This window comes from Astyanax mexicanus, chromosome 3 (assembly GCF_023375975.1).
Source record: "Astyanax mexicanus isolate ESR-SI-001 chromosome 3, AstMex3_surface, whole genome shotgun sequence".
Taxonomy (NCBI): Eukaryota; Metazoa; Chordata; class Actinopteri; order Characiformes; family Acestrorhamphidae; genus Astyanax; species Astyanax mexicanus.
Window position 1 is genome coordinate 63,829,790 of NC_064410.1, and position 12,606 is coordinate 63,842,395.

General features: G+C 38.7%; 1 long non-coding RNA gene across 2 annotated transcripts in view; it reads right to left on the reverse strand.

Annotated features, from left to right (window-relative positions):
- LOC125799271 (uncharacterized) overlaps positions 1–12,606 on the reverse strand; it is an 84,816-nt gene that overhangs the window by 43,556 nt on the left and 28,654 nt on the right. The gene's annotated exons all lie outside the window — the stretch shown is intronic.

Here is a 12,606-nt window from a genome sequence, read left to right on the forward strand (position 1 = left end):
TTGACTTACTATCTTTATCTTTGACAGTGTTGTGTAAACTAAGATTTTTCAAATTGATGTTTCATTTCATGATGTCTCTTAATATTAAACTCCTTAATTACGGCAACTTTTAGACTCTTTGCCCCGTTTTTCTGCGCTAGAAATGCGCACTCTCTCCGCTTTTAGACTCTTTGGCCCGTTTTTCTGCACTAGAAATGCGCACTCTCTCCGCTTTTAGACTCTTTGCCCTGTTTTTCTGTGCTAGAAATGCGCACTCTCTCCGCTTTTAGACTCTTTGGCCTGTTTTTCTGCACTAGAAATGCGCACTCTCTCCGCTTTTAGACTCTTTGCCCTGTTTTTCTGTGCTAGAAATGCGCACTCTCTCTCCGCTTTTAGACTCTTTGGCCCGTTTTTCTGCGCTAGAAATGCGCACTCTCTCTCCGCTTTTAGACTCTTTGGCCCGTTTTTCTGCACTAGAAATGCGCACTCTCTCCGCTTTTAGACTCTTTGGCCCGTTTTTCTGCGCTAGAAATGCGCACTCTCTCTCCGCTTTTAGACTCTTTGCCCCGTTTTTCTGCGCTAGAAATGCGCACTCTCTCCGCTTTTAGACTCTTTGGCCCGTTTTTCTGCACTAGAAATGCGCACTCTCTCCGCTTTTAGACTCTTTGCCCTGTTTTTCTGCGCTAGAAATGCGCACTCTCTCCGCTTTTAGACTCTTTGGCCTGTTTTTCTGCACTAGAAATGCGCACTCTCTCCGCTTTTAGACTCTTTGCCCTGTTTTTCTGTGCTAGAAATGCGCACTCTCTCTCCGCTTTTAGACTCTTTGGCCCGTTTTTCTGCGCTAGAAATGCGCACTCTCTCTCCGCTTTTAGACTCTTTGGCCCGTTTTTCTGCACTAGAAATGCGCACTCTCTCCGCTTTTAGACTCTTTGGCCCGTTTTTCTGCACTAGATATGCGCACTCTCTCCGCTTTTAGACTCTTTGGCCCGTTTTTCTGCACTAGATATGCGCACTCTCTCCGCTTTTAGACTCTTTGGCCCGTTTTTCTGCACTAGATATGCGCACTCTCTCCGCTTTTAGACTCTCTGGCGCGTTTTTCTGCACTAGAAATGCGCACTCTCTCCGCTTTTAGACTCTTTGGCCCGTTTTTCTGCACTAGATATGCGCACTCTCTCCGCTTTTAGACTCTTTGGCCCGTTTTTCTGCGCTAGAAATGCGCACTCTCTCCGCTTTTAGACTCTTTGGCCTGTTTTTCTGCGCTAGAAATGCGCACTCTCTCCGCTTTTAGACTCTTTTGCCCCGTTTTTTTTTACGCTAAAAATGCGCACTCTCTCCGCTTTTAGACTCTTTGGTCCGTTTTTCTGCACTAGAAATGCGCACACTCTCCGCTTTTAGACTCTTTGGCCCGTTTTTTTTGCGCTAGAAATGCGCACTCTCTCTCCGCTTTTAGACTCTTTGGCCCGTTTTTCTGCGCTAGAAATGCGCACTCTCTCTCCTCTTTTAGACTCTTTGGTCCGTTTTTCTGCACTAGAAATGCGCACTCTCTCTCCGCTTTTAGACTCTTTGGCCCGTTTTTCTGCGCTAGAAATGCGCACTCTCTCTCCGCTTTTAGATTCTTTGGCCCGTTTTTCTGCACTAGAAATGCGCACTCTCTCCGCTTTTAGACTCTTTGGCCCGTTCAAACTTTGAATCTCACATTGTAAAAACCTGCTTAACAGCGGGCCAACTTTCATTCTATTTCTAAAATACCTCGCGGGCCGCTCCAAAAAAGGAAACGGGCCGCAAATGACCCACGGGGCGTAGTTTGGACACCCCTGGCCTAGATTATAAAAACATGTATAAAAAGTTGCGCTTGAGTTGTTGGAGATGGCAGCGTTGGCATTATTGTAAAATATTGTATAATATAATAATGGCCGGGAGTGTTTCGTCGAGAGCACATTTTATGTGACCATTATGATTTTTTTTTTTTGCATCATGCTTATAATCTGTTTCAGATTTCCAAGAGCCTGGTTGGGTTGGGATAAGATTACAAGCTGAGTGCGTGACGGGCGGCTTCTTGGTAAGAACTCATTTAAAGCATTTCAATTAAAGCCTTTATTATTCAGCTTAGAATAATAAAATTAAAACATGGGTGATTATTAAATTACTTAAGAGACAGCGGCTACGCTACACGCCCTGCAACACTTCCTTAAAGGGCTTATTATACTCTATTATATTATTATTATTATTATTATTATTATAACATTATACTCTGTGTGATTAAGGGAGGAGACATGGCAGGTGTGATGTGTTCGTGCACTTGCCCTTAATTGATAGTTATAAAATATTCCCCTTTTATTTGAGTTAAACTGCTAATACAGTGAGGAAAATAAGTATTTGAGCACCCTGTGACTTTGCATGTTCTACCACTTAGAAATCAGGGAGGAGTCTGAAATTTTAAATTTAGCTGCATATCCACTGTGAAAGACATGATCTAAAAAAAAAAAAGTTTTACCCAAAATCTCACAGAAAAACTAAAAAACACTCCCAATGCATGATGCTTCCACCCCCATGCTTCACAGTAGGGATGGTGTTTTTGGGATTGTACTCACCATTCATCGTACGCCAAACACGGAGTGGAATTAAGACCAAAAAGTTATATTTTTTCTATTTTGGTCTCATTGTGATTTCATATTTTTTATTTATTTATTTATTTATTAAATCATGTCTCTCCCAGTGGATGAAAATTTAAGACCCCTCCATGATTTCTAAGTGGTGGAACATGCAAAGTCGCAGGGTGCTCAAATACTTATTTTCCTCATTGTAAATTGCAGTTTAATCTGATATATTAGCCAGAAAACTATGATCAAACGCTGTCTCTGCTGCTGCTCCACGCTGTTTACACACTGAGAGCATGGTCTGTGCTGCGTTCACTGCTCACATCCACACAAATGTAGTTTACTACACCTGCGCTGCTGCACGTCCCATTAAAAACACTGTGTTTAAAAGCGCAGCGGCAACTATTAACTAAAACTGCTAATAAGTCACAGTTTAATCTGATATATTAGCCAGATAATATACAGCTATAAACAAACGCTGTCTCTGCTGCTGCTCCACGCTGTTTACACACTGAGAGCACGGTCTGTGCTGCGTTCACTGCTCACAGTTTACTATATCTGTGCTGCACGTCCTATTAAAAACACTGCGGTTATTTTCAGGACTATTCTATACTACTCTAATATTTAAAAGTCTTAGAGTAACTATGCTCTAATACATTTTACAACAATAGCTGAAATAATACTAATAAAATATACCCGCCCTGCTTAAAACATTTAAAAAATAAGATATTAATATTATAATATTAACAGAACTTAGATAATTGACCATATGTGTATCATATGTTATATTATCTGCACTGGGGCTTTTATTATGAAGCCCAGAATGGCAGATTAGTGATAATAGCTATCAGCTAATTGCTGATGCTAACTATATTTCCGAGCTGAATTATTAGCTGATGTTTGATAACAGATGTATGCAACAAAGTGAGTTGGATTAGATCCCAGTATTCCGATTTCAGATTCTTTAGCGTGTGTGTACACTTACTCTGATTTATTTTGGGCTTCTCTGAGCATTCATGTATGCAACGTTTAAATATTTATAAAGCAGTACTAATGCAACGTTGTGTCCTGTAAGCATCCTTGCAGAAATACTCTGTGATACAAAATCAACATAGCAAACACCTGTAATACCATAGAAACACCATAGCAACCTCCTAGCAACACTACAGCAACCACCAACCAACAAAACAGCTTAATCCTAATGGAAATCTCATAACACCACCATTGCAACCACCTAGAAAAATCAGTTTCAGTCCAGCAACCAATTAACAAGTGCCTAGCAACTGCCTGGAATGGAGTGGAACTCCGAAGGGCCCAACTACCAACTACTTAGCAACCACTCAACACCAACACAGCAGCCACCTAGCAACAGCATAGCAACCATGTAGCAAAAAAACAGTTACCCTGGTGACCTACTAGCAACTCTGGTGGTTGCAATGGTGTTAAAACTAATCAATGTAAATCTAAATCAGATGACTTATATAATAAAACACTACAGAGAGCTAAGATTATTACCATTATCTAATATGGTCATTTTTATTTACTGTAGTTTTATTAGTGGAAGAAATTACTATTTTTATTAACAATACACAATTACACAGTCAGAAATGAAAGTGAAATTATTATATGAAAAAAATAAATAAATAAAACAATAAGCAGAAGTAAGAAACAAAAACAAGGAAGTGTTTAAAACAAGGTATATAAAAAAAGACTTATTAAAATCACATACAATTTGCAACAGTATGAATACTTAAAAAGGTGCATCTTATTTTATTTTACCATTTAAAAATTTTATTTTAAAGTTAATTTTAAGCTTTTAATAAGGTAAATGCATCAGGGAATTTGAAGCTGCTGCAGGCTGATCATAATCAGGTCATTTGTAGATATTATTTTGTCGTTAGTAAAACAGATTACGGGTTTGTTTTCAGATTGACAAGGAAATGCCAGAGCTGAGTGTTTCCTAACGGCTACATGCGTCAGACCTGCAGAACCTCTGTGCCGTCTACCGACACAGAGAGAGCAAGGACAAATGTGCTCTCTCAGGGCTCCGGCAGCTGATGGCAAGCTGCATGACCGGGATTCTAACCAGTGATCTCACAAATATAGTGGCTTAAGTGGCTTACGACTGCTGGACCACTAAAAGTGTTAAGTGTAACGTTCAGAAAATGTTGTACTCACCAAATAAAATTGTTAGCAGGGATGCTAAGCTAACTAACCTGCTGCCCGCTCTGCCAGATAGCGCCAATTACGGGAATCTGCACAGGTATCATTCAACACACTGTCTGCACACACTAATCCCCTCTCAGCAGCGTATACACACACACACACACACTCCGACACTAAGCCTCTAGTCATCTCCATCGGCAGTAAAACATACACTAAAAGCTATTATGGAATATCCCCCCAAAACATGTTGAGAATTCCTGTTTGACAGATGGAATTCCGAGCAGGTCTAATGAGCCCAGCCTTCGGATTACAGCTCAGACTCCAGCCCACAAAACAACACTCCGTAAACGGGGTTAATTTACAACAAATCGGTCAAAACTGCAAAGCTATACAACAGCCTGAAACTCTTTAACTCACTGTTTTTATTAGGAGTGTCACGATTTCAATATTTCATCAAAATCGATCAAAATTATGTCATGGTCTCGAGCCTCGAAGTCAAAAAGCCTCAAATATGTTAATAGTTTTGGTACCTTAAGGAGCATCTTTCTCTCAGATAAAGTTAATAATATATCTTTATTAATGAAAAAGTCTTAAAGTCTTATTTTTCATGTTTAACTGTTATAGTAGGATAGAGTTCAGTTTTTAAGGCTCTAATTGTTCTATTATTTTGTACATGACTGTTCCTGTATTTTTGTATTATTTATTTTGTTATGTTGCACATTGCTGTTTTAATAGTGCACACTGCTGCTACCAAAAAAAGCCACTAGATGGCATTACATATAAATATCTTAATTAAATTATTTAAATTTGACCATTAGTGCCTAACGTGGTGTATTACAGATCACTTGTATCACTTTGCATCACTTATATCAAGCCCACCTTTTGAAATAAGATATTGTAAATTTGATGAATCAAACCAATGACTGACCATAGACTAATCTAAAACTGGCATAGGCCTCTCTGCTGTAAAAAAAAAAGAAAAAAGAAAATCGAGAATCAAATCGAATCGAATCGTGACCCTAAAATCAGACATAAAATTGAATCGAGGATTTAGAGAATCATGACACCCCCACTGTTTTTATCTGTTTCCAGTGAATCAGCTGATAGAGTTTGGTGTCAGGAATCGTATGAGCTTCTAGGAGTCTGCTGGTTGAGAACCTCAGACAGTACAGAGCAGGATTAGGCAGCAGACTTCATCTGAGGGAAGGATCTGTACTTAATGTCCTACTGCCCGTGTGAGTCAGCAGGGGAGGGAGGTGTAAGAACGTTCAAATAACTTTTAAAGAGTTTTGTGCTTATAGCGCAATAATAAACATTTTTAGTAAATAATAGGTCTATGCTTCTTCAGTGTTGCAATGTTTATTATATTTTCCGCACTATAATATGCACACTAAAAATCATTTAACTCCCAAAAATTAATCAGTGCTCCTTATGTATGAATTCTATCAACTGCAGTTGAACATATCCAAGACCAAGGAGATGGTGGTGGACTTCCGTAGGTCTGGACCACCCTTGCAGCCAGTCTCCATCGAGGGGGTTGATGTGGAGACAGTGAAGACCTACAAGTACCTTGGTCTGCAGCTGGACAACAAACTGGATTGGTCAACAAACACAGACACCCTGTACAGGAAGGGACAGAGCCGGCTCTATTTTCTGAGGAGACTGCGGTCCTTTAACATCTGTAAGAAGCTTCTGCAGATGTTCTACCAATCAATCGTGGCCAGCATTCTCTTCTACGCTGTGGTGTGCTGGGGAGGCAACATGAAGAGGAGAGATGCATCACGGCTGGACAAGCTGGTCAGGAGGGCCGGGGCAGTGGTTGGAATGGAGCTGGACTCTCTGGTTACAATAGCTGAGAGAAGGACTTTGGATAAACTGCTTTCTATCATGAACAATGATAGTCACCCACTTCACACCACCATCATGAAGCAGAGGAGTGTGTTCAGCGGCAGACTGCTGTCACAGAGCTGCACAACAGACAGACTCAGAAAATCCTTCATCCCCAGAGCCATCAGACTCTTTAACTCCTCCCATCGGGGACGGGATGCTGCTGACGACTGAGTTTAATCCAGGCACACCACTTGGACATTATTCAACAACTTAATTATTTATATTAACACTTCCCCAACCTCACTTACATTAAAGTATACCTTACTCATGATTGGGTATTCACATTTTCACATTCTCTTTTTAGAACTGTCTTGTAACGTATGCATACTTACAGTTGTGGTCAAAAGTTTACATACACTTGTAAAAAAACATAATGTTATGGCTGTCTTGAGTTTTCAATAAGTTCTACAACTCTTATTTTTCTGTGATAGAGTGATCGGAACACATACATGTTTGTCACAAAAAACAGTCATAAAATTTGGTTCTTTCATAAATTTATTATGGGTCTGCTGAAAATGTCACCAAATCTGCTGGGTCAAAAATATACATACAGCAACAAAATTTGTCAATTTTGGTGATGTAGAGAGTTGTGTCAATCAAATTAGCTTCATGTCATGGCCTCTTCACTTCTTGTAAGTGATTCTGATTGACTACAGCTGTTGACTTCTCATGAGCCCATTTAAATAGGGCTCATTTGACCCAGTGATTAGACTCAGCTACAAAAGCTACAATGGGAAAGTCAAAGGAACTCAGTGTGGATCTGAAAAAGCGAATTATTGACTTGAACAAGTCAGGGAAGTCACTTGGAGCCATTTCAAAGCAGCTACAGGTCCCAAGAGCAACTGTGCAGACAATTATACGCAAGTATAAAGTGCATGGAACAGTTGTGTCACTGCCACGATCAGGAAGAAAACGCAAGCTATCACATGCTGCCGAGAGGAGATTGGTCAGGATGGTCAAGAGTCAACCAAGAATCACCAAGAAGCAGGTCTGCAAGGATTTGGAAGCTGATGGAACACAGGTGTCAGTCTCCACAGTCAAGCGTGTTTTACATCGCCATGGACTGAGAGGCTGCCGTGCAAGAAAGAAGCCAAAGGCACCTTAAGACTCGGCTGAAGTTTGCTGCTGATCACATGGACAAAGATAAAACCTTCTGGAGGAAAGTTCTCTGGTCAGACGAAACAAAAATTGAGCTGTTTGGCCACAACACCCAGCAATATGTTTGGAGGAGAAAAGGTGAGGCCTTTAATCCCAGGAACACCATGCCTACTGTCAAGCATGGTGGTGGTAGTATTATGCTCTGGGGATGTTTTGCTGCCAGTGGAACTGGTTCTTTGCAGAAAGTAAATGGGATAATGAAGAAGGAGGATTACCTCCAAATTCTGCAGGAAAACTTAAAACCATCAGCCCGAAGGTTGGGTCTTGGGCGCAGTTGGGTGTTCCAACAAGACAATGACCCAAAACACACATCAAAAGTGGTAAAGGAATGGCTAAACCAGGCTAGAATTAAGGTTTTAGAATGGCCTTCCCAAAGTCCTGACTTAAACCCCATTGAGAACATGTGGACAGTGCTAAAGAAACGGGTTCATGCAAGAAAACCATCACATTTAGCTGAACTGCACCAATTCTGTCAAGAAGAGTGGTCAAACATTCGACCTGAAGCTTGCCAGGAGCTTGTGGATGGCTACCAAAAGCGCCTAGTTGCCGTGAAAATGGCCAAGGGACATGTAACCAAATACTAATGTTGCTGTATGTATATTTTTGACCCAGCAGATTTGGTGACATTTTCAGCAGACCCATAATAAATTTATGAAAGAACCAAATTTTATGACTGTTTTTTGTGACAAACATGTATGTGTTCCGATCACTCTATCACAGAAAAATAAGAGTTGTAGAACTTATTGAAAACTCAAGACAGCCATAACATTGTTTTTTTACAAGTGTATGTAAACTTTTGACCACAACTGTATATTATATTATATTTCTATGTCACATCAGTCACTTTCGTAATCGATGTCATTGCACTTTACTCTGTAAATTATTTAATTATTTATGACCATTAGCAACATCTACTGCACTGCTCCGTTTACAGATAGATCCTTACCTTGTATAGTTAGGTTTTTTTTATAGCCTTATATATTTTGTATGCTTCTGTGTTTTGATTTGTCCGAGTATGTTTCTTATTGTATTGTGTTGTTGCTGCTGGATGCCTAAATTTCCTTCGGGATAAATAAAGTATCTATCTGTCTGTCTGTCTGTCTGTCTGTCTGTCTGTCAGTCAGGTATTAAGGAGCAGTAAAGCCACTCCACTGAAGTACAGAGTTATACAGGAGATTCAGTGAAGTTTCTCCAGCACTAATGCTGGAGCAGTATTAGCATTACCCTCTTACCGGTCTGTAGCCTGCTGCTAACCCTGGCTAGCACTGCTGGAGCAGCATTAGCATTACCTGCCAACCACTCTAAGCACTAGCTCTTACGTCGCTCAGAGGTGAGTATATCAGACTGTAGTCTGTATGTTTATCTTTTTTTTTTTTGTTCGTTTATTTTCAGTAAGTTTAGATTTCCAGATTTCTACTAAGGCTGGGTGCAGCAGCATTAGCATTAGCATTAGTGGCTAACCACTAGCGCTAGCTGCAGTAAGTGCTATTAAATGTACAGAATGGTGTACAAAATACGCCAGGCCTGATCTAAGCTCTAGTCTGTGTGCCCTAGTGAAAGTATACTATAAGCATTATTATACTATAGTGCACTAAAGTGTTTTCTTGTAGCCACATTATAATTAATCAGTATATTTAAAGAGGGATAAAATGGAACAACTTTTTTGTACTTATTATACTTTAATTACAGTATAAAATAGTACAAAAATAGTCTTACTTAATTTGTGCTAAGTGTTCTTAACTGTACTAAAATGGAATTATTTTAAATATACTTTAAATAAGTAACATTTAAACATTTAAATACTACTTCATGTATGTAACCCTATATTTTATATAAATATACTTACAGTAACTTTATAATACATTTAATAATGAGTATTACAACTGTATCACTAGTTATTATTATACACCAGGTATATTAGATTAGAAATGTATTAAAAATGTATATTAAATATATGTTAACATTAGAGTACACCTTCTTGTTCCTGTATGTAGTAATTTAATTTACTTTATTAAAAAAAGCTATGATACATTGTACTTTAAGTAAACGACTGTAACAGCTGTTTTTAACACACTTTGCTAAAAATGTATAAAAGTATATTTGGAAAAACGTATTTAAGAAGTATATTGAATTATATTAAACTAAAAGTGTACTTTAAAGTAGTCTATTTATTTTTTAATACACTATATTGTACTTTTTAAAAAGTTTACTTTAAAACATGTGATGAAAGCATAATATTAATGTACTTTTAATATATTTTAAGTACATAAATCTGTTATATAGTATATTTGCAGCATACTGTATATCTGTTATAAAAGCTATGAAACCTCATATTATAATATTATTATAATCATAACAGATCTTTAGCTATAGATCAATCACTGTATTTGGTTTCTGGTGGTGACATTTTCCTTTGGTGTGTGTTTACACACACACACACACACACACACACTACAAACACACACACACACTCTAGCCCATTGTTCAGCTCTGATACGCTGCTATCTCTAAACACCTTTAACGTCAGAGATCTCGATAATAAAACGATTAACATCTGAATTTAGATCAGGTTTTAATAACGATGCTGAAGCTGCGTGAGAAATCCTAATGCTCCTCCTGCTGATCTGAAGGAGTTTATTAGAGTAAAGGTTAACAGACACACTATAATCAAACTCTGTTTACTAGCATGACTCAGCAGTTTCAGTTCTGCAGGTGAAGGTGATTCTGCAGTACAGGTGTTTTAGAGATGAGTTGGTTGGTTGTTGTTGGGGTTTTATTGCCACTCCAGCACAAATTTGGCTATTTGTGGCATACAGTTGGTTTTAAATGCGTAGATATAAATGCACAGTTGATTCAAATATTACATAGGCCTCTACATGTGTGTCAAATTTGATGTTTAAGATTAAGATCCGATAAAAAGTTTAAAATCTTCCCTGGTGGGTTTTTTTTCCAAAAAGGTCCTTTATGTTATTTTCTTGATAGTGAAGTTTTCTTATATGGTTATATGGGCTGGACAGTCGATGAGGATGTGTTTTATAGTTAGTGGGGTGACAAGATGGTATTTCAGTGTTTGTTAAAAGGTGGCCATGTGTTATTTTTGATTATACAACAATTAGTTCCGACCTCACGATCTGATTGGTTGAGAAGTGATCTAGCCGTGATGAAATTCGTGATAACATCACGGCCTTCTCACACTAAACCTGTATCTCTCCGCCGACGCGTTGCCGAGTAACGGCGTATTTATACACACAGGACACCCGCAGCAGCGTTAGCTTAGCACAGACTAGCGCTCAACCACGGCACGCTCGCCCGCAGCGCTGACTCGTCTTTTGTCTTTCGTGGAAAAAAGGGAAAGAAAATCGCTCGGCTAATGCCGTCTGACAGCCAGAACGCTAACTTAACCAGCCAGGCTAGGCTAAGCTAAGCTAATGCTGAGCTAAAGCAAGCTACGCTAACCTAACCACAGTCCAGCCGGCTAGCTAAAACCCACAACACCACCCAGCAAAACAAGCAGAAATGCTCAAAAAATGTGCAGCGTTCACCTGAAGACGACTCCACGGAGCAGGAGAGGAGAGTATTAGCGTTATTTCACCCTCCTAACATTACCATCTTCACTTACTCACAATTTTGATTTCAAGCTAACTTTCGTGGTGTTAGTCTGTATGAACCATACACTGTTTTGTAGTTAAGTTTCAGTTCTGTTACAGTTGTGGTGGAACTACTTTTTGGCGGAAGGCTCAGTCCATATTAAAGCATATTCATTCTGAATTTCTTAAAGTTCTTTGATTTATTTTCTTTATTCATTTAGTAAAAAATAAACTGTTGTATAAAAGCAATAAAACACTCGAGGTCGTGTGTTATCACGAGTAACATCACGGCTGTGATGATCTACAGTACTCGCCTTCGGCTCGTGCCTACGACCGAATCACAGCCGTGATGTTATTCGAGATAACACACTCCCTCTCGTGTTCTACTGATTAAGTGTAAACTGTCTGATCTGATCTTGAGTTGTGTTTGAAGGCTGTCCGTCTTAACAGAGGTTGAATTTCATACAGTTTATTGTTGAGCTCTTGGTCCCACTCTTCTTGCCATTTAGATTTAATGAAGGAGTTTATAATGTAAAAGGTGTCCAGAGGCGGGGTGGAGAACTTAGTGATCTCTTTTGTTGATGCCTTCTTGGCGAGGTCATCTGCCATATCGTTTCCTGTAAACCCACAGTGGCCTGGGATCCAGCAAAAGGCTATCCGGTATCTCTGTTTAAAGAGGAGTAGTCACATGACTTTTGATACGATACCTGCCTAAATATATCAAAACCGATACTAAAACGATACCACGGCAAAAAGTTAAAAACAACAGAAATGAACAGAATAATAGAGGATCGAACCTGGAACTAAAAGTTGCTAAAATTGCTTTTTTATTAATAAAAAAAAAAAATCAGAAAAAACTAACAAATGCAATAATGTTTATTCTTTATTTCAAGAACATATTAAGTTTATGGACTTTCTGGTTATTTCATAGTTAAATAGTTGGTCTGTAAATCTAGAAAAGCGTCATTATTGGTGTTTTGATTCACTCGATCGCTAAAAAGCAGAGAAATTCATAAGAAAACAAGGCGTTTAAAAGCTGGGAGACATTTAAAATTTTAAATCTTATCTTATATATTTTATTAACATTGCACTAGCACTGTTCCAGCACTTTCAACCCAAACACCCGGTGGGATAAAGCATATTTTATATCTATTAATAAACCCTACAGCTTCTAAATTATTTATATTAAATTATTATATAATAATTGTGGAAAACAATAACAATAGTAA